The sequence below is a fragment of the Aricia agestis genome, chromosome 9 (genome assembly GCF_905147365.1).
Source record: "Aricia agestis chromosome 9, ilAriAges1.1, whole genome shotgun sequence".
Classification (NCBI taxonomy): Eukaryota; Metazoa; Arthropoda; class Insecta; order Lepidoptera; family Lycaenidae; genus Aricia; species Aricia agestis.
In genome coordinates, this window is record NC_056414.1 from 6,395,061 (window position 1) to 6,419,235 (window position 24,175).

At 35.4% G+C, this 24,175-nt stretch overlaps 1 long non-coding RNA gene across 1 annotated transcript; it reads left to right on the forward strand.

Moving 5' to 3' along the window:
* Positions 1 to 1,085: 1,085 nt before the first annotated feature.
* LOC121730686 lies at positions 1,086 to 21,149 on the forward strand. The gene is made up of 3 exons (XR_006036142.1): positions 1,086 to 1,096; positions 8,882 to 8,890; positions 21,076 to 21,149. It is a non-coding gene; the product is annotated as an uncharacterized LOC121730686 (long non-coding RNA).
* The last annotated feature ends 3,026 nt before the right edge of the window (positions 21,150 to 24,175 follow it).

The following is a 24,175-nucleotide window of genomic DNA, read 5'->3' on the forward strand; positions in this document are numbered from 1 at the left end:
TGCTCCATAAAGTTAAAATAAAATTGTGCAATACATTTATTACGCAATAAAATTACATTATTTTACTATACGATACTAAAAGACTTTTATAATGTGTTCAATATTATTATAACAATAATATAATAGAAAAAAAATTCCAATGATTTTGCTAAAAATACTATTAAATTAATAAAACTAGAGATCGCCCAATGGTCGAAATTCGACCTTACTTTCAACGACAGCTGCAGTAGGACTACTATCTATATCTATTTTGTAAAAAAATATTGACTTAATCATAATATTTTTTCAACTCTTATCTCTGGGACTCAGCTGATCTCAGACGGGTCGGGGCCGTGTAAGCATTGTCTTATAGAATCTAAGATTCAATAAAAAAAACTATAATTTTCAATTTGTCACCTTGTTGTCAGTGTTGTCAACAGACTTCAACCATAAATAAAAGAGTATAATTCATATGTATAGGCTTGTCACTCAAAAGTCTGTCATTTTTCCTAGTGTGTGTGTTATAGTGTGTTTTATTTGTTAAAAAAAATATGATAAAAGCATAATTTCAAAATAATATTAGCTCGATGCACTCCTTCACCATATAAACTATAACTGTGCAAAATTTCATTCACCTACGTTTTCCCATTTTTCGTCAAAAGGGATACAAAGTTTTTAGATCACGTATTAATGTATAGATTTGAAATATTATACAGACTAGTTATCAGAATAAAATGATTTGTCGGAACTTATTTATTTCATCATTCTATTACCCATATTATAACATGAAGTAAGCTGTTCATTTTATTATCCATATAACATGCTGTAAATGAATTTCCTCAACACCAAATATAACTTTTACGGAGAATTTCATGAAAGTAAAGGTTTTTCAATTAGCCACGGTCACCTGGCTGAAGATGGTTCAGTGTAGCGCGCTGACTCTACCGAGAACCCTGATTCACGCTACGTGGAGCGCTTAATTTACGAAATATAAGAAATATTTACATTTACATTTACTTATAACTAGATTTTTTTTAATCGAATAAACGAACAAAGCTCGGTCATCCAGATGCCTATTATGAATAATGAATATAAAATAAATTATACATCATAATGAGTTTTGTAAACAATAAGAATATTTTATATAAATTAAGTTATAACTTGTTAGTCGCGAACGTGGTGATATAATTATAGTATTTGCTTTTATCTAGGGGTATTAAAATTGTTACGTCCTAAAATATCTCCTAATGTTAATAAAAATGTATATTAAACTCCGTTCATTTTCTTTTAAACTCTTCCGAGTGAAATATTCCAAGATTCGAATCGTATTTATCTCAATACAGCGGAACCCCTGGCCTTCGTAATCTGGCCCTCAGTCAATGTCGCGATGGACCCGACCCTGCGAGGATTACTCAACACGTGTCAGGATTCACTAAAATAGTGCCGAATATTGAAAAACTTGACCTGATTTTGCACTAAAATAGGGGTTAACATTTTAAAAACTTGCCCTGATTTGGCACTGATATAGGGCGAAAGATTAAAAAACCCTGGCCTGATTTATCACTTTAATAGCGAAAAATATTGAAAACTTGACCTGATTTTGCACTAAATTAGGGGTAAAAATTTTAAAAACTTGCCCTGATTTGGCACTGAAATAGGACGAAAGATTAAAAAACCCTGGCCTGAATAATCACTTCAATAGCGAAAAATATTGAAAACTTGACCTGATTTTTCACTATAATAGGGCGAAAATTTAAAAAACTTGCCCTTTTTTGGCACTGATATATAGGGAAAGATTAAAAAACCTGGCCTGATAAGTCACTTAAATAGCGAAAAATATTGCAAACTTGGCCTGATTAGTCACATAGCGAAAAATATTGGAAAACTTAACCTGATTTTGTAATAACAAAACATAGCCTATATAGCCTATATGTAAATAACGGACCTACTCTATTCCGTCGGGTTAGTTCAAGCCAATGTAAAACTTTCTTGACTAGGCATAATATAAGCCCACCTAATTACGTAAGTCCGCCATCTGCTTATTAACAAATTTCTCTACAAATATAATGATATAAATAATATATTATATTATCATAGTAGGTACTTATACTCAAATCAGTAGTCCCATTTTAACTGTCTCTTTCTAAACGAGCCTTCCCAAAGTGGGCGATAACCCTCCTTGTGGGCGCTGAAGATCCCAGAAAAAAATGGGGACGTTGCCTTGAAGGGTTAGTTATTTCATCTGGATGCATTTTAAATGGAAACAATGGGGGCGCTAAAACATAATTTGTTCTCGAAGTGGGCAGTAGACAAAATAAGTTTGGGAACCCCTGTTCTAAACTATATAACAGAACTAGATGAGCTAAATCATCTGTAGGGTCCTCACAGTGTGCTAATGCGATAATAATGTATGTCGATTGCCGCTCAGAGCGCTTTGTCGGAACCACTGTGGTGGGAAATCATTGTACACTTGTCACTATTTGCGTACTAAGCGTTCGTAATTGATTTCTGAATTTTAGCAACGTTTTTCGATGTGAAACTAAGGCCTTAGATATGTAGAGTCTTTAGTAGAGTGCTTGCTAATATTATGAATGATAAAGTTTTTATGTGTGTTAATGCTTAAGGTGACGCCACGTCAAAGTAATAAACCGTATTGGATATGTTTTAGATTTCTTATTTAAAATAGAAAACAAGCAATGAAACAGCAAAAAATGAAAATGGCTTAAGCGACAAAATGGTTTTTGTCGCGTAATTTAAAAACTGTAAATACATTTCATATGGGCAAATTGAAGTGTATGCTTGAACCAATTTATGTACAAATTTTGGAAGCTTTAGTCACTCTCCACTGTTGACAAAATAGGAATCCCTTTTTTTACAGAGGTCTTTTTGATTGATAATTCTGTGTTACAAAAGTTGACCAATCGTGTTATGCTATGGGTAATTCAAAGACAAAGACATGATGAATACTGACAATGAACTTTAATCTCTTAGCTTTAGTCATTGCTGAGAAAAGTCGATATCGCTACAGCCAAATTATCAAAGCGTCGCCTTGACATAATGTAGAGTCTTTAGTAGAGTGCTTGCTAACATTATAAATGCTAAAGTTTTTACGTGTGTTTAGGCTTAAGATAATAATTTATACGTGGGAGAGTCATGCTTCGGCACGAATGGGCCGGCTCGACCGGAGAAATACCACGTTCTCACAGAAAACCGGCGTGAAACAGCACTTGCGCTGTGTTTCGCCGAGTGAGTGAGTTTACCGGAGGCCCAATCCCCTATCCTATTTCCTTCCTTACCCACCCCCTATTCCCTTCCCTTCCCATCCCTACCCTCCCCTATTATCCTATTCCCTCTTAAAAGGCCGGCAACGCACCTGCAGCTCTTCTGATGCTGCGAGTGTCCATGGGCGACGGAAGTTGCTTTCCATCAGGTGACCCGTTTGCTCGTTTGCCCCCTTATTTCATAAAAAAAAAAGAGTGTAGAAGAGCCCATACTAATATAACCATGCGAATCGTTTTGCCTGCTACCTGAGGCTTCAATAGAACCGCTAAACTGATTTTCATGAGATATGAAGATGCATATCCTAAGAGAAGAAAAAGAATACATTTTACGAGAAACATAGCGTAACCGAAAAATTAATGAATTTCTGCCTGAAATGTGTTCTTAGGAATATCTAGATTAAACTACCATCATATTAAACTTACAGACTACAGAATCAGTAACGTTCAAGATCATCAACGGGTCAGTTTATGTCTTACGATGGAAAAAAACTTACATAGTGACTTCAAAAATAAGTACCTTTATTTCTGTAGTACTGTAATAAAATTACACAAAATAAATACTTATCCACGAATATAAATTAATTATTTGCAAGTTTTCACAAACATAAATGATATTATGGAATAAATATTTTGCTATGTTGTATGATTACTGTAAACTCATACAGAATGGGAATTAATTAAAAGATAATTAAAAGAGTTATTCCGATTTATAATAGCAGCTTAATTACAATATACGGAAACACGTATTTACATAAATTATTTCGCTTAATTGAAAGTGTATTAATGATATAATCATTATGTCACTTGTAGTAAGTAAAAACACAAACTTAATAACCATAGCTAAGCTTGTTTTCGTTGTATTTATTTAGTTTTAGAAAGAAGAGCATTTCATTATATAATAAGTAATTATTATAATATTTTCAATATTATTATTGATAATAATTATTTAACACCCACCATCTGAACAAAATGCGTGATAAAAAGTTTTACTGTAAAATATTTTTTTTCACTAATTAATAATATTACAATTTCTTTGATGCACTGAAATTCCTCGAAATAAAAAATTGAAGTAGGAAGCTTACATTCCACTTTTAAAAATCTATTTGAATTCTAGTTTTTCCGCCACTATTTACCACAGATAAAATCCTAAGTCTTATCGAATTTTTTATCTGTGGCTAGGGCGAAATGTATTAGGGTTAATAAAACACCAGTGGCGAGTAATCGAGGCTAAAGTAAAGTGGACCCACACTTCGTCACTGTCCGGCCTTCGCGGCTATTTGGGATTAACAAACATGTACGAGGCCTTTAACGGCACGTTCGCACTTGGCGCCTGATAACTCTGTTCTGGTGGCCCGTTTGTTGAATCTGCTAGTTAAACTTCCACGGGTTTTGGTGATGGTGGCCAGTTTCAATGAAACCAGCATAGGCCTCTTTCACAGGAGTAGTAGGAGTAGTATTATAGTGCTCAAGTATGTGCCCAGGACACACTACAGGGCTTGTAGACAAGTGGCAAAGCGCTAACGCTAACGCTAATGCTAGCGCTACAAAATGTATGCGATTTGACATAAGTTATCGCTTCGCTAGCGAATACTAATGTCAAATCCATACATTTTGTAGCGCTAGCGTTAGCGTTAGCGTTTTGCCACTTGTCTACGGGGGCTGGTCTATATATTTTTACTTAGATTACAGAGTGGGACGGCTGATCGACACGATTGGCGAGAGATCAGGCCGCAGCCGCAGGACCGACTTTTACATGCCCTTGTGACGCATCTTATGTATCAGACAATCAGGTGATCAACCTGCATTGTCCTAACCAAACTTGGAAATAACATGTTTCAAACGCGGGAATCGAACCCACGACCTCCGCTCATCAGCCATGAGCCACGCTCTAAATCACTGGACCAAGGAAGCGTTGGAGCTTTCAGAATAAAATACATAAAGGGTCTACTCCTAAAGTGACCTCGACCGAAACTCCATACAACTCTATTTTTTTCTGTCTTTCTCAACATCTTAAAAAAATATATTGAACGCGTAGCATTCCCAACAGCGCTTAGCGCGTACACTCACCAAAGGAAATGTCGGTTGCTGAAGCCATCGATTTTGCTTATTTGGATTTAGATCTTTAATGTGGTAAGTATTTAGGGGGTTCGATTACACCCATCCAATCCCAAGAAAATAATTAAGCCTTTTGTCTTCGATGAGAGAGATAGAGAGATGAAGATTTTAAGATAATACCTACGGTAAAAGTAGTTGTGGGATATTCAATACTGTGTAGTATGTGAATTTAATTTGTTAATAAAAAAATATGATCTTTTTTTGGGTTAGAACTTAAAATTCCATTTTAATTTTCCAGAACTCAAAGTAATATTCGGTTCAGTGTTTTAGCGTAAACTAGTCTCAAAGGCAGACAGAAAGCACGTTCATTCGCCCAATTATAATAAGTAATATTATTAGTACGGACAATAATATTATGCTCAATACTGCAAAACAAAACTTCATTGATCATCTTACATTGTAAACGCTCAATCCTATCAATACTATATCAATGTTCATACACATACAAATAAAACCTCTCAACTTGTACCTGGAGCCCTATCCTTGTACCTCGAATGTGTTTTCTATCGTTGTTCTCTTCGCACATGACACAACATGCATACGTGCGAGTGCGAGTCTATGTGATCGAACGATATTCGAGGTTTCAGAATATAGGCCCCCGACTTTGCCCCAGCCTCGTACTAATAAACTTTCCACAGCCTGTCGAGAAATCGACTTGTTACGCGTTCATTCATTTTAATTAATGTTTTGTTTGTTTTAACGGAATTAATAAAATTAAACTAATTTGCAGGGGGTTTGTTTGATGTATACGTTGTAGTTATTAATAGATTGAATGTTTAGATGTGGTTTATACGGGTTAGATGGAAAACTTAAGTTAGCTGCAATGATTTTAAAAGTAAGGATAGGCTGTACGTACCGTGCGCAAAACAGAAGGTATCGCACCCATCGTAATCGTTACTGAGAGACAAATCGAAGAACTAAAACAAAAAAACTAGAGTTATTTATAAGTGAACTTGTATTTCTATCGTATTTACTATCACTACTATATTTTATTGTATTTTTTATTGCATTTTTTATCACTACTAATAATTTATTTTTTATAATTATAATTTCACACAATACCATACACCAAACACAACCACAAACACTTAAACAATATACTAAGCTTAAAATCTATACACAGCTACAAATAAAAACTACTCTGCTATCTAGGAATAATATTATATCAGAACCCAAACTCTACATTCCATGTAATGGATAGAGACCAACAGGACATAATATGCAATAATATTGACGTGTTACACAGTTGTAATGCAAAATTATGTACTCCAGAAATATGTAACTCACTTTTAAAAGATAACGAAAAGTCTCTTAAAATCTTAACTTTGAATATTAGAAGTATCAATAAAAACTTTAACAAATTAGAAATACTGCTCCATCGCCTAGGTTTCGAATGCGATGTAATCATATTAACAGAATGTTGGATATATTCGCATAAGCAATACCCCCAACTACCTAATTATAAGGCTTATCACACAGAAAACTGTATTAATCAAAACGGTGGAATAGTTATTTATACAAAATTTGAGTTACAAATAGAAGCAACTGAACCAACTATGGTAGATACAAACTGTATGCTACTAAAACTCGACAAAAATATTTCCTTAATATCACTTTATAGATCACCGTCATTTAAAAACCTAGAGCCATTCTTTAATTCTCTCAACACTCTGCTAAACAGTATAAATAACTCTGCTAACATAATTATTGCGGGTGATATTAATATTAATATCTGTCCTCCGTTAAGAGATAGAAATGCTGTTCAATATTTAGACTTATTGGCCAGCCACGGTATTTTGGCTACACATAATATTCCTACATTTACCCACAGTGACAGCTGCTTAGACCATATAATGCTAAAATCTCAATATCAAAATACAACATATGTTCTAAATACCTTCATTACCGATCACCATCCAGTACTTATAAATATCAAGTACAAAGTAACAAATCCCTATGCTGCCCAAAGACTAAGCTCTATACTAAACTATAAGCAAATAGCACACCAAATTAAAGAATGTAACTTCGATGACATACTCCATACACAAGACCCCAATTTAGCTACTAATTATTTGGTTCAAAAACTTACAGAAATAATTAAATTAAATTCACGCACTGTCAAACACACCCATAAGAGTGGTATCAAGCCATGGATAACGCCTGGTATTTTGCAATGTCTACGTAATCGGGATAAGATGCATCTCGATCTAAAAGAATCTCCAAACAACGAAACACTCAAATTGACCTACAAAAGATATAGAAACTTTTGTACTAATCTAGTAAAAAGATTAAGAGAAGATTATCATAGAGCTGAACTACAAAAAAGTAAGGGTAACATGAAAAAAACATGGGATATAATTAAGAAAGCTACATACACAAATACCCAAAAATCTAACAACGTCAATTTGCTCCAATTAAAAGAACACCCTGTTGAATCCGTAAATTATATGAACCACTATTTTGCTAACGTAGGTAAAAACCTAGCAAATAATATACAAGGGACAACACACTTAAGAGGTGGTCAAAGTGAAAAATCTGTGTCACAAGGTAACTCAATGGGGATATTAGCGACTGATGAAACAGAAATTAGTGACATAATTAAACAATTAAAAAGTGACTCCGCAGCCGGAATTGACAACATTTCTTCAAAAATTCTTAAGCAATCAGCTCCAACTTTAATACCAATCATAACCCATGTCTGTAACTTATGTCTGTCTGAAGGCATATTTCCGAAGGCTCTTAAAACATCATTAATTACTCCTATACATAAGGGTGGTAGCAGAGACTGTGTCGAGAATTACAGACCCATATCTGTCCTACCATCTATCTCTAAAATTCTTGAAAAAATTATGAATAATCGACTAGCATCTTTCTTAGAAAAATATAATTTACTCTCAACGCGGCAGTATGGATTCAGATCAGGACGCTCTACGGAGGGTGCTGTTTCTGAACTTACAAAATTAATTACTAGGGAGATAGATGGTAGGAATAAAGTAATTGGGGTCTTTTTGGATCTGGCAAAAGCTTTCGACACGGTCTGTGTCCCCACACTTATTAAAAAGCTTGAACACTTAGGCATACGGGATTCTGCATTGAACTTGTTTAAAAGTTACTTAAGTGAAAGAACTCAACGTACTAAAGTAGCTAATATAGTTAGTGAAGAAGAAACCATAACGTATGGCGTTCCTCAAGGAAGTGTATTGGGTCCGAGCCTCTTTCTAGTATACGTGAACGAACTTTGTAACATGGCGCTTACCAATGGTAGTATATTCTCCTACGCAGATGACACTGCCTTAATTTTCGTTGGAAAGACCTGGGAGGAGGCTCGGACTCATGCCCAACTTGGATTACACATAGTTGCTAAATGGTTATCTGAAAATCTACTTACGCTAAATGTTAGTAAAACAAAATTTATAAAATTTACTGCCAACCGTAGAAGGATAGCACCTATTGATCTTGCTATACATAAAAACTGCAAGGACGACTTCTGTAATGACTGTCCCAAGCTACAAGAAGTACCAAACATCAAATATCTGGGTGTTATAATAGACAAACACCTGTCCTGGAGAGAACATATATCAGCGCTTACCAAAAGAGTACGTAAACTAATTTACATTTTTAAGCAATTACGTAATTTCGCTGACAAAAAACTAATATTTGAAGTTTACCGTGCTCTATGTGAATCAATATTGACCTATTGTATATCAGTATGGGGAGGAGCCTGCAAAACGCTAATCATACAGTTAGAAAGAGCCCAAAGAGCAGTATTGAAAGTAGCTGTATCCAAACCTTACGACTTTCCAACAGATGAACTCTACAAACTCACCAACACACTGACAGTCAGACAACTGTTTATTAGAAAATCAATACTGACACAGCATCGCCACACCAGTGATACAGAATTAACTAAAAATCTTTGTAATAAAAGAAGGAAGGACAAAGTATGCATACTACCTAAAACTAATAGTGCAATGGCCCAACACCAACAATATTTCCTAGGACCATTTTTATACAATAATGTCAGCAAAGTTATAAAGAATTTTAACGTAATGAACACTAGAGATGCCAAGTTTGCGGTGAACAACTGGCTAATCACACTTAAATATGACGAAACTGAAAATCTAATACACATCACGAAATAAAAACACCTTACCTATCAAGAGTGAACAACACACACACACACACACACACACACACACACACACACACACACACACACACACACACACACACACACACACACACAGAAGCAATTAGATTTAATAATAATAACAATAAAATTAAGCTAACTTCTCTAATGCAATAAAGATAAATTCATAAATTAAAAATAAGTAAGTAATAATAATGTATCAAAATTGTCACTAAGAATTCATATAAGTAAATATAATAACTTGACATTTGTATAATAAAATATAATTTAGATATACCTATTGAATTGTTAAATAAATCTTTCTGATGTCTTTTATAATAATATGTCTTCATAATTTATGTTAATAATTGGCAGGCAACCCCTACAGCACAAGAATTTCTTAGTGTAGGGGCTGCGCAAATAACAAGATATTCTATGTAATAACAGCTATATATGTCTTTTTATCGTGTTATGTATTTATTTTTCTGATGGCAATAAACTATTTATTTATTATTTATTATTATTTATTACCTTTGATAAAAAAATCACATAATTTTTGTCACCTTAAATAATATTATAATAATATAATAATTAAGGTATTTTATATATTTTTATTATATAGGCTCATATTATAATCTGGCTTAATATTTTATTACTTACATAGTTATAAACTGTGTATGTTTTTGTCGTAAGAGATGGCAGATTTATCTAAAGCTGTGATGTCCCAAGCAAAAGTTCGCCTTTAGATTCAGTATGACTGTATATTGTATAGTCCTTATTATCATCGACCTCCACTCACCATTATTAATTATTAATTTGTTAATACAATTTTCGTATACTCTCTCATTTAATTAAGGCGGCACACAACGCTTAACGTATTTTGTAAGTTCCGGAAGGAGGCAGGTGGCTCGCAGACTCCGCCTCGGGCTATTTTCCGTCTAACACACGCGCTACACGACTGGTACGAGTATGTGTAAATTTACATACATAATGTGTGATAGCTGAGAATAGTCAAAAGTGACTTGTATTTCTTTCTTCGAAACAATAAATAGTGTGAAAGAATCACAAAGATTGAAATATTTTTTCTTTGTTTCAATTTATGGAAAGACTTGGAAATTTAATTTAATTATTGTCATTAATAAAAAAACTCAAATGCCTAAGGTTAAGTATGAAAACTCCTGAGTAATCTGTCCGCAACAATACGAAAAAACTTAAATATAAGGGAGCCGATTTTCGTACCTCGAATGTCGCCCCGATTGCAGTCTGCCCTCGAACACATACGTATAGTACCCGCGAGCAAGTCACAAGACTCAAGAGTGATCAACATTCGAGTAATGAGAATTTAATGTACTAGAATAGAGATATAGAGAATTTACTTACTAGAAAATCTGTACATATTATAAAACAAAGTCGCTTTTTTCCCTCATGTCCCTTTGTTCCCTTTAATCCTTAAAACTACGCAATAGATATTGATGATTCTTTCAGTGTTAGATAGCACATTTATCGAGGAAGGCTATAGGCTATATTTTATCACGCTAAAACTAATAGGAGCGAAGAAATAGTGGAAAATGTGGAAAAATCGGGGAACATTATTTGAAAGGGCTAACTTGAAAGCGCTAATCTCAGGAACTACTGGTACGATTTTAAAAATTCTTTCAGTGTTAGCCCATTTATTGAGGAAGGCTACAGGTTATATTTTATCACGCTAAGACTAATAGGAGAATGTGGAAAAAACGGGGGAACTACTGGAGCAATTTTTCTGTTATTTGGCACAGATAAGAACTAGACCACGTGAAGGATCATATAGATTTTAATAATTTTTTCAGTGGCTATATATTTTATACCCGTGCGATGGCGGGGCGGGTCGCTAGTTAACGAATATAATATTATGTACAATTAATTTATATCACAATGATTTTGACGTTCATAAGTGTTACCTATGTGAATAAATGATTTTGATTTGGTTTTTGAGGATCGGGCCCGTACTCCGTAGTAATCTGTCCGCAACAGTTCGAAGAAAGCTCAAAGTATCAGCGGCGCGCTCGTTATCTTCGCTTCTTGGCAAAGCGCCTCGAAACTTATATACGTGGGAGAGCCATGCTTCGGCACGAATGGGCCGGCTCGACCGGAGAAATACCACGTTCTCACAGAAAACCGGCGTGAAACAGCGCTTGCGCTGTGTTTCGCCGAGTGAGTGAGTTTACCGGAGGCCCAATCCCCTACCCTATTCCCTTCCCTACTATCCCCTTTTCCCTTTCCTACCCTCCCCTATTACCCTATTCCCTCTTAAAAGGCCGGCAACGCACTTGTAGCTCTACTGATGCTGCGAGTGTCCATGGGCGACGGAAGTTGCTTTCTATCAGGTGACCCGTTTGCTCGTTTGCCCCCTTATTTCATAAAAAAAAAAAAAAAAAAAAAAAAAAACTTCCACGTTTTAAAACACTTTAAAACCCCTACTAATAAAAAGATCTACACTTTCTATAGAGACATTATAGTTACACAATGATTAAGGGCCTGTTTCACCACTTCCTAATAAAGTGCCGTATAGGCTCCACAATTTTTTTGACAGATTCTCCATACTCTTATACGTGGGAGAGCCATGCTTCGGCACGAATGGGCCGGCTCGACCGGAGAAATACCACGATCTCACAGAAAACCGGCGTGAAACAGCGCTAGCGCTGTGTTTCGCCGAGTGAGTGAGTTTACCGGAGGCCCAATCCCCTACTTTATTTCCTTCCCTACCCTCCCCTAATTCCTTCTCATCCCTACTCTCCCCTATTACCCTATTCCCTCTTAAAAGGCCGGCAACGCACCTGCAGCTCTTCTGATGCTGCGAGTGCCCATGGGCGACGGAAGTTGCTGACCATCAGGTGACCCGTTTGCTCGTTTGCCCCCTTATTTCATTAAAAAAAACTCTATCTGTCAAGTTAAGTGGTGGATAGCCTATCCATCACTTATCAGGAAGTGGTGAAACAGGCCCTAAATGTCCTTGTCTATCAAGCGAATTCTCTAGCTTATCCTTGTATACGTAGGGACTAGGGACCTATCAGACAGAGCGGTCACGTGTTTAAGCGTTCTGCCTTCGCATTCTAAGTTCGAGCGGTCAGCCATACAGGAACAATTCAGACGCGGATAGAGCGCCCCCTGTGTGAGTATATGTATATAGTCATACAACACAAATAATTAAAAACTGACCGCTTGAACTCTTGACCGCGTGACCGCTCTCTAACTCATAGGTCCCATCACAGAAATAGATCCATTTCTGTGGGTCCCATGATAGTGTGGACGTGTTTTGTATGTAAGGAGTTAGCAGGCTATTAATTTGTTCTGGTAGGTAGTAAGTTGGTTTAAGCAATTTAAAAGGTATTTAATTGGTTAGTTAAAAATTTTCATACAGTGAAAACGAACTACAGTAAACTGTAGAAGGTAGTCAATAGTTATATCGTCCGCTTATATTTAGATATGAAATACAAGCTTGTACGTAAAACTATTCGATCTTAAAAATGAATTGTCTAAATACAATAATAATCAGCCTTTGTTTTCTTTCTCTCTCTCTAAAACTACGAACCATAATGTGTTCATGAAGATACGGAACAAATCGCCAACATTGCGGTCAGTGCAGAATCATGAGCGATGGCGTAAAGCGGGCCGGACGTTGACAGAGCGGGCTCTGAACACTCAAATACATCATACCGACGACAACCCGCAATATTTTATTTCTCCTTCAATTCTTTATTTGATTTATAGCATTGAACTCCGAAATTGATGGTATTTACTTTTCTTCTCCAATGGCCAGCTTCCTTTGTGAACGTCAGAGTTTTTGCGTCATTTGTATGTGTTTTCTCGCATTTTGAACTTGATATTAATAGACTTGCCTCCTTGAACAGATAAATAAAGCAGCATAAAACACATTTAGTACAGGTTCTCTAGAACAAGTTTTTTTTATTACTTCTCGAAAGTGATGGTAGAAAGGATTTCATTAGCTTGCTAGTAATGAAAAAAATGTTTCAGGGAACCCGGACTAATTCACATACATTAAGACGTATACATAATAAATTTTTTTCTAAAGTTAAGATACAAATGATGAAAGAAGCACCAATAGCTACTCAAGCAGAAAAATACCTGCTTATGAACACATTTTCAAATATATACTGTAATTTCTATACTGTAAAACGGCTTTTATAACAGACGATTCTAAATGGACGACATTTCACGTCTGCTCTTCATGAATCATACTTTAAACGTCATTTATCATAATTCTTTAAATAAAACCGTGCAGAGAGATGCGTCTCATTGTTCGCGCTGAAAGAGAGTGCACACTATGAAATATTTCAATCTGAGCGGTACCTCATTGAATGCGCCTTCAAATTAAAATATTCACCGATTTTCAGCGAGCGAATGCACTCCGCTAAGCGATACCTTCGTTATTTTATTAAAACCCGCCTTTTGTGGTCCTCCTATTGAATTCGCACGCGTAATATTGTGAATGAGAATGAGAGAGTTGGGAATATGATTATGGTAATATATTTAGTGTTTGTAATATATAATTGATTTTAAGTCTTTAAGCTAAGTTATGAAATATGCACTATTTCTTATAACATTAATTTGAGTGACAATTCTGTGGTGACAATACACGCTGCGTATTGTTACTTATAAATAACTAGCTGTTGCCCGCGACTTCGTCCGCGTGGACTTCAGTTTATAGCGCGCGATGTCAACAAAATTGGTGTCAAAAGCTTTTATAAAAAAACCCTGGTACCCCTTAAATCAATAGAGCTGTGCAGTGTGCACACAATAAGTATTTCATTTTTTTATATTAAACTTTATATTTTATGCCAAATTTTAAAGCTTATTTAGCCCTCCAATTACACAACTTTACCCATAAACTATTTATCATTGATAGATTTAAGGTTACGTCACTGCACAGATAAAGTACTGAGTTATTTAATACCGTAGAATAGATATAACAATCGAAAAAAATCGAAACTTAAATGAAAGATGATACCACGTCTTATAGGAAGACTTTTGAGCAAGCGTCAGCGTGATGTAGAAGACGCACGGCGCCATCTATTATGAATTGTTGGAACTAACTTAATTTGAACAAATTTACGCATTTTCACCCGCTTACAACCCTTTTTTCCAGTAAAAAAGTAGCTTATGTCCTTTCTCAGGCTTTAGACTATCTGTATACAAAATTTCATTACAATCGGTTCGGTAGTTTTGGCGTTTGGCGTGAAAGCGAGACTGACAGACAGACAGATAGACAGACAGAGATACTTTCGCATTTATAATATTAGTATAGATTATGTGCACACTGCACAGCTGTTTTTGGGTATTTTGATTAATTAAGGGCCGCGCTACACCGGAATGGCAGCGGCGAGGCGAGCACTTTCAGCGCTGCCATTCCGGTGTAGCGCGGCCCTAAGAGGGGTACCACTTACCAGGGTTTTAAAAAGTTTTTAAATTTGACACAAATTTTGTTGACACCGCGCGCTATAAACTAAAGTCCACGCGGACGAAGTCGCGGGCAACAGCTAGTTATGAATAAAAACAATATTATATAGTAAAGTAGGTATGATTAGTTCTGTTACAATAATAAAGTAAAAAATAAAACGCCATCTGTTTTCATATATGAGAATTAAAATGTTGATTGCATTGATATATTTTCTGGATGGAATATAGGCCAACACGGTACACTCGAACTCCTTTATTTTACTGTTGTCAACTTGTCACATATATTAGAAATGCAGTAGGAGTTCTATAAGATAAGATAGATTGATTATTATTATACCAAGTGATTATATTATTAAACATAATATTCTAACGTATTAAAAACTATAAACAAAAACCTACTAACTAATAAGTATGATTAGTTCTATGTTACAATAAAGTAAAAAATAAAACGCCATCTGTTGAATCGTATTAGAACTAAAATGTTCATTCAATCGATATATTTCTGGATTTTTTATAATATTATACATAAATTAATACATTTAAGATTTTTGAAATATTATTTTAATACACATCCAAGACCCAGGAACATTGAAAACTTTTTGTTCCGCCTGCGGGACTCGAACCCAGGACCCCCGGGATGAGCGCTGCCCACGCGCAATGCGAATTAATTTTCAACGATATTTTCATGGAAATAAGATATTTTCCCACATCAAAATGTAGCCTATGTCCTTTCTCAGACTCTAGAATAACTGTGTACAAAATTTCATTGCAATCGGTTCAGTAGTTTTGGCGTAAAAGCGAGACAGACAGACAGACAGAGATACTTTCGCATTTATAATATTAGTATGGATTTCGTTCGATCAATCGAACTTTTTTTTCATTTTTTTTTTCAAAGTTTTATTCGATAACTGATATCAGTTATCGAATAAATCTAGGCAAGTCATTGTAGTCGAACATAGCCATTTGTCTGTTAATTGTGCGTTTTGAATTCCGTTCGACCAATCGATTCTTCGTGTCGAGAAGTTTCCATCCCAAGATAGATATCGTAGGGCTAGGGTCACACAGGGTTAAACACATAACACACATATACACGAATTTCACACCTCCTAGCCGAACTGCATCCTATGGGAAGCAGTAAATGTCCCAATATAACTTGTAGGGCAATGTTCAATACCATACACGACACACAGACAGACATCACAATCAGAGCACTAACTTAACTAAATAAGTACCTATAAGAACAGGTCATGTGACCTAGTTTGGGTATTTAGTACCATAAAATTGTTTATGCTAAAATTATGATATTGTAACAATAATTGTAACTGTCAACAATGAAACAATGTACCTACCTATATTTTTATCAATAAAGATTATTATTATTATTATTATTTAAGTTTTTATTTTTTAAGCTAATTTTTCTTAGTCACTTACTAAATGCCTTTATCTATTTATCTAACCAACCGATGATCATAGATCAGTTATCGAATAAATCTAGGCAAGTTATTGTAGTGGAACATTTGTGAACACAGTGAATCATTTGTCTGTTAATTATTGTGTGTTTTAAATTATGTCAAAATCTTTTATTAGCGGATGCCTACGTCATAACATCTACCTGCATGCCAAATTTCAGCCCGATCGGTCCAGTGGTTTAGGCTGTGCGTTGATAGATCACCATGTCAGTCAGTCACATTATAAAGATTTTTAAAGCTACCTACTAGGCTACTACTTAAATACTTGCTTGATTATCTAATCAACCATTGATCATAGACCAGTTATCGAATAAATCTAGGCAAGTCATTGTAGTGGAACACGGCCATTTGTCTGTTAATTGTGCGTCGGTCGGACAATACGGAGCGCGTCGGGCACATGTTAATTATGTCCCCGGTGATTCTGTAATGTCACAAACCTCGTTAACACACTCACTGGGAGATACACGAACCTACAGACGCGGCAGACAGATGGACAAACACAAGTTATAAAGCAAAAGTCATAAGGATGGATTTCTGTGGGGCGGCGCGTACGTCAGATTTTTCCGCTATATCGCGAGATTACAAGCATATTGTGCGCTTTTATAATTCCGGACGTCACGTTATCGTGGACGCCGTCTTCCACAATAAAACGTAGGGTACGTTAAATGCCCTTTTGATTTTACCGCGGACTTTTTGTGCGGTTCAGTGTAGACGTCGTGATGTCCTCTAACGTACACGTTAAAAAGTTATCTTCGACGGAAATTTAAAAGCATCTTCATATATTTTTCCATACAATTTACTTCCCTATGTTATCGTTTTACCGCGGATGTCCACGATATTACCGCCACGTCTAAAATCATAATATTAATACGCGAACGAAAAACTTTGTAACCCTTTTTACGAAAAATGGGGAAACGTAGGTGCATGAAATTTTGCACAGTTATAGTTTATATGGTGAAGGAGTGCATCGAACTAATATTATTTTGAAATTATGCTTTTATCATACATTTTTTTAACAAATAAAACATTACACACACTGCAACACACACACATGAGAAATGACAGATTTTTGATTTGACAAGCCTATACAAACGAATTATACTCTTTTATTTATGGTAGAAGTATGTTGACAAGAAGTTGACAAATTGAAAATGGATTATAATTCTCTTTTTGAATCTTTAAAGATACTATTAGACAATGCTTACACGGCCAGTCTGAGATCAGCTAAGTTCCAGAGACAAAGTTGAAAAAAAAGTTATAAAGTCAATATTTTTTACAAAATATAGTTAGTAGTCCTAATGTCGTTGAAACTAAGGTCGAATTTCGACCATTGGGCGATCTCTAGTTATTATAAAAGCGCACTGACTATTATACTGACACTTGACTGCTGTACCGTGCGTTCGGGCGGCCGTATATAAATCCAATCTAAGGTTATGTTTAAATGTTAAGTTACTACAACTACATTATATTATATTTATCTGCGAAAAAGCGCGTTTTTTCAAGTCGTATACATTTGTAAACTTGCGTTACCAAAATGCGCATTTAACTCTACCGTAAGGGTTAATTCACGTATGACGTGTTGATGCAATGGAAATTATGGGATGAACTTTGAAATGGTTCATTAAAAACAGAACATTTTTTTACTACAAAAAAGATACACATTAAATAATTGATAGAATAGGCATGCACGGTGTCGAGCTGTCTGTTCCTTCGAATAGCTTTTTGTCTTTCGTTGTGATGAGCTTTCGTGGCCGAAATAACTATACTGCTACTTATTTAAAACGCAAATTATTTGTTATGTTAAAAAGCAATGATATTCTATGTTACTAACGTAACTAGATTGGAAGTTTACGGTAGCAACGCGTTGCCACTTCGAAGATGCCTGCAGGCATATCTCACATACATAATGACATAACGAATATATGACTTGACATTGTCTTTTGAACAAAAAAGTGGTAACGCATTTCTGAGAATCTTTTGTAAGACATTGCTACTCTAGTATTTTAGAAACTCATTGTTAAAAAGTGTCAAGTTGGACTCCAAATCCGTATAATGTCAAATCTTTTGGCACGGTGACTAGGCTATTATAGTCCTTGCTATCACAGAGATAATAACATAATTATATGAATATTATGTTACTGTATTTTATTTTATTTGTATTTATTTAGGAAAACTTACAGCTAGAGTAACAAGTAGTTTTAAAATAACCCAGGAAGGCCAATTACAAGTTTTCACACACAGTTTAAAAAACGCTAGAGAAGTTAAACAAAGAAACAAACAGCAAACAAAGAACAGAATACTTACATAATAATATTGTATATGATATTAATTTATTTAAAAAAGGGGTCGCTAAGGTTCTTCTTTACTCTACCAATACTGGTACAGAATAAGTCTAGTTCTGTGCTCCGAGTAATCTCATTGTACGTTCTACTGGATCTAAAAACATAGGAGTTTCGACGATAGTTTGTTGATACTGGGGGAACGTACAGAAGTTGATGACGTCTAAGTGATGCTGATGGGACACTGATGCTAAATTTTGATATGTATGATTCATCTAATATGACAAGTGTCCATAGTCAGATCTGTATAGTTTCTAAATCTTTGGTCCATATTATTGAAGATTTATGACTGCCGTTCAGACGCATAGTGTATTTTCATACACATCAAGTCCTAGATGAGTCTAGGCGATAGAATATTATATTGTATTACTGCTGCAGAGGGTCCGATTATGCACTGTTACAGAATTAGTACGTAGAGTAGAAACGTTTTGGTAAGCTACATATTACTATTATTTTTGCAAAGTAAATCATATTATCATAACCTAAAGAAAATTTAAATAAAAAAGTTTATGAAATAAAGTAAAATACGTAACAGAAAATTAACCGGTAGACCTGAAATATATGAAATTATGATTTTACTTAAATCACAATTTAAAATGTTTTTGTGATTCTTCCCCCAAAAATATACCCATACTTTTTCGTTTGAACCTACACCAAGATATAATTTACCCCTAAAAGAAACCGTCATAAGTAACTTAGTTTTCGTCAAAAATTGAAAAGACTTAATTAAAATACGTCAAATTAAATAAACTGCGTTCGTTAAAGTACACTTTAAAAGTAATTACAAAAGTTATGCAGTCGCATGCCGGTGTAGGGCGGTTATTGCTTAGGGCATCCAAAGCCCTGTAAACCTTTTGTGGGTGAGGTAATTTTAATGAATTTCACGCAACACTAGGGATATAGCTAACTGACGAACCCTACTCTTATATTAGTAACGCTGAAATGCCGCAAAACCCTTTGCTAGGGATGTGCTTGGAGATATCGATAAAAAGTTTTTTCTGCGATACATAATTTTTTGTGGCTAGTATATTATAATCGTTTAAATATATTGTAAGCCATCTTTAATTACAGAACCTGTTCCCACTTTACATAAATTGATTACTTTTCTTGTTAATTTTTAAATATTTTATTGCATAATAATATACATAATATTATAACAAATTATTAGGAAAGGTTGCACATTATCAGTTGCGTATAGTTAGCAATTCCAAGAACGTTTCATTGTCCTCTGTTTCTATTTAAATATGAGATCATTCTTTACAATTTACAATATTTAGGGCCTGTTTCACCGCTTTCTGATAAAGTGCCTAGGCTATTCACAACTTTTTTGACAGATTCTCCATACTTTATCTGTCAAGTTAATTGGTGGATAGCCTTAGCAGGAAGTGGTGAAACAGGCTCTTAGGATAATATTGTCGAATTATGCCACTTAAAATGTTATAATACGTGTAAATCGTAATTTTATCGATATGTGAGAATATCCCATTCCTAATGTCGGTATTAATTTCGACAGTGAGCGAGGCAGTCGACGTTATTAGCAGTGCCTTTTAGTGCGTAATAATTTACTGCAGTTTATGTGAAAACAAAACAGATTAAAATTTTTCACTAACAACCAAACTTCCGAGTGTCGCGCCGCGCCGTGGCATTTTATATAAGCATGTTTATATAAGCGACGCGCGTTGGAAATATTATGGGATTATTTTCAGAGGAATATTTTCATTTGGAGATACTCGAGTATCCACTTATAACGCCTCCGCGGTCCAATGGTTTAGAGCGTGGCTCTTGACTCGAAGGTCGTGTATTCGATTCTCACGTTGGTAACAAGTTATTTCCAGTTTGGTTAAGACAATTCAGGTTGATCGCCTGATTGTCTGACAAGTAAGATGATCATGGGCGTCGACAGGGGGGTGCCAGGTGGTGCACTTGCACCCCTTGGGAATCTCGGGATCAACAGGAATTATTGAAATAAAATGCCGTATCTAACCCTATTAACATGCCGTACAAAGATAGTTCGTAATGTTTCGGCACTAAATGTATTCTGTTGACGTAAATTGACAGTCACTATTTTTTATATTGTTCGTAAAAAGTTAAAAAAAGAAAGAAAACTAAAAACTGCACCCCTTGGAAATTATTTCTGCCGGCGCCCATGAAGATGATCCATGCGTTGGATAGGCATGTAAAAAGTTGTCCTGCGCCTGATCTCTCGCCAGTTGTGTCGGTCATCAGTCCTACTGGGTTGTGAGGGTAAAAGGAATAGGGAGTGCTCTTGTGTGTTGAGCGGTGCCCGAGCGTATCTTGGGCACTTTAAGGTCGTGTTCAAACCAAACTGACTGTGAGCCGCCGAATGTGAGCAGGCTCACTGTGAGCCCCATTGTGAACGTGACACAAACGGTTATCGAATGTCCGCGCCTACGCCCAGCGTAATAATGTATTGTCGGTTAGGTGTGAACGAAAAAGTGAATACGTATGGAAATGCAATAAACTGCATAACGTTCGCTCACTTTCAGCGGCTGACAGTCGGTTTGGTTTGAACACAGCCTAAAATTACTCCTGAGTCCTGTGTGGCCTGGTTTCTATTAAACCCGCCACCGTCACTGAAATCGGTGCGGGAGTAATATTATATACGACAATTGACACGACAGACCCTTTTACTACGTAGCTCCATCTAATGGTTGGTGGTTGATATGAAAGTTTCGAAAAGTTCTATTCACAGTTTTTTAAAAACACTTGTCCACCTGGTGACAGTTTGTATCGGGTCTAGTGGCTCAAATGAAAAAAAAACTTTGACAGAGATTGAAGCTGATGAACTTGTTGCCTATGGTATTGTATAGAACAATACCATAGGCAACAAGTTCCATGACCAATGATTTCTTAGGTTTAGGCGAATTATATTCAAATATGATTTTATACGTGGGAGAGCCATGCTTCGGCACGAATGGGCTGGCTCGACCGGAGAAATACCACGTTCTCACAGAAAACCGGCGTGAAACAGCGCTTGCGCTGTGTTTCGCCGAGTGAGTGAGTTTACCGGAGGCCCAATCCCCTACCCTATTTCCTTCCCTGTCCTCCCCTATTCCCTTCCATTGCCATCCCTACCCTCTCCTATTACCCTATTCCCTCTTTAAAGGCCGGCAACGCACTTGCAGCTCTTCTGATGCTGCGAATGTCCATGGGCGACGGAAGTTGCTTTTCATCAGGTGACCCGTTTGCTCGTTTGCCCCCTTATTTCATTAAAAAAAAAAAGTGTGAGTAGTTACGGACAATGTGCTCATGCTCAGGTCCATGAATGTAATAATCAATAAGCAATTAATCATAACTTAATTACCATTATGGCGCAATAAATTAATCATTTTACATTTAAACGTTGACAAGTTATTTTGGGCTAATGATGTGAAATATAAGTTGGTATCATACAAAACGAATAGAAAATAAAATGAATTTATATTGACCGGTATTATTAAAAAATATTTTTATTGCTTTTCATCATGGCACATGCAAAAGCAACCTTGAAAACTTAACGTGTACGTTAATTTCATATTTTCACAAATTTTCCTTATCAATGCACGAAAAAAATTATTTAAGTATGAATTAAAAAAGAGGTTGAGTATAGTATAGTAGTAGATAAAAAATAATCAGTCTACTAATTCCTCATTCAGAGGTATGCTCAGTGATAAGCGGGAAGCGACCTCCTGAAGACCTCCTGAAGCACTGGGTCCATGCACACGTGCATGTATCCGGTGCGCCAGAGGGTGGTAAATATTTAAATTAATCTCATTTTAATTTAAGAATTTTATATGGGTTTATTACCTGAAATAAACGTTATTATTATTATTACTTAGTAGCATAATATTATTAGTTTAGTTAAAGTTAAAAATACCTTTTTTAAAACACAATATGATTGTATAGCACTTAACATAATATTTATTATTTATTAAATTTTATTACTACATAGTACATGACGCCCGCAACTCCGCTGCACCAAAATACAATTATCGCGCGGGAACCGTACATTTTCCGGGATAAAAAGTATCATATTATGTCCTTTACCAGGACTTAATAAAGTATCTGCCATGCTTACCAAATTTCAGCGAATTTGGTTCAACGGTTTGGGCGTGAAAAGGTAACAGACAGACACACTTTCACATTAATTATAATATTGTTGGGTTGCACCAGAGGCGTGGTTATAGTTACAGTTATCATCAAAGTTATGGTTATACTTAAGGCTAACTCAACTTTAACCTTAACTTTGACAGAATAAAATATGTTTGTTGCGTTTATTTTTTTGTTAAAGCTACAGTTACAGTATAAAAAGTGAGTTATCCGTAAAAATTGACAGGAAAAATATTTGTTATAATAACACTGTGATCCATTGTAAATTTTCACGAAAAATTATAAGTTTAAGCGGTTATGGTTATCGTTAAATATTGCGTACTTAACCAAAGATTTGACATTTTGCACTGTAGTTATAGTTCAAATTCAAATTCTTTATTAATTCAAATTAAAGATAAGTTAAAGTTACAACTTACAGTTATAGTAAAAGTAAGTTGGTACAACCCACCCTAAAAGTATGGATTTGAAGTTCTAAGTGTTTGAATTTATTTACTTAACTGATTATAGGCCGCAGTAAAAATAATAATTCAAAACATTTTCATAAGGTGATTACTAACATTTGAAGAGATCTTATTTACAAGTACGATCAGCTCTCAGCTGACAAAGACATTGTTTTCAAATAATCTCCCGCGGCACCAAACACTGTTTTACATTACAAAATGAAGGCTTTGTTAAACAATTTACTGAACCTAAATCATACTATCCTATCCTGTTTTGCTGAAAGGTATGGCGATACTTTGAATCCCGGTAAAGGACATTTATTATAGGATACTTTTTATCCCGGAAAATGTACGGTTCCCACGCGATAAATGAATTTTGGTACAAGGGAGTTGCAGAAATCATTTAGTATGTGGTAATAATATTATTATAAAGGCTAAAGTTTGTGAGTATGTGTGTGTGTGTGTTTGTTACGCTTCACGATTAAACGACTGGAGTGTTTTTGATAAAATTTGATATGCAATAAGCTGACATCGTAAAAAAACACAATATAAGCTACATTTTAGTTTGGAAAATTTTCTTATTCCTATGGAAATATCAATGAAAACGAATTCATGAATTCACTGAAAACCCGCGGGTAGCACCGCGGGGCACAGCTAGTCCTTATTTTAATATTATCAATGTTAAGGCGTGGATGTTTGTTACTCATACTCTTGGAGGTATCAGAAGTAACAACAGATACTTTAAAATAAATAAAAAATACGAAAAAAAAAATGTTGACGTGGAGGCGGACGAAGTCGCGGGCAACAGCTATTTTATACATTTTTCACTAACGCGTTAGATTTACAATAATTCAAAAAT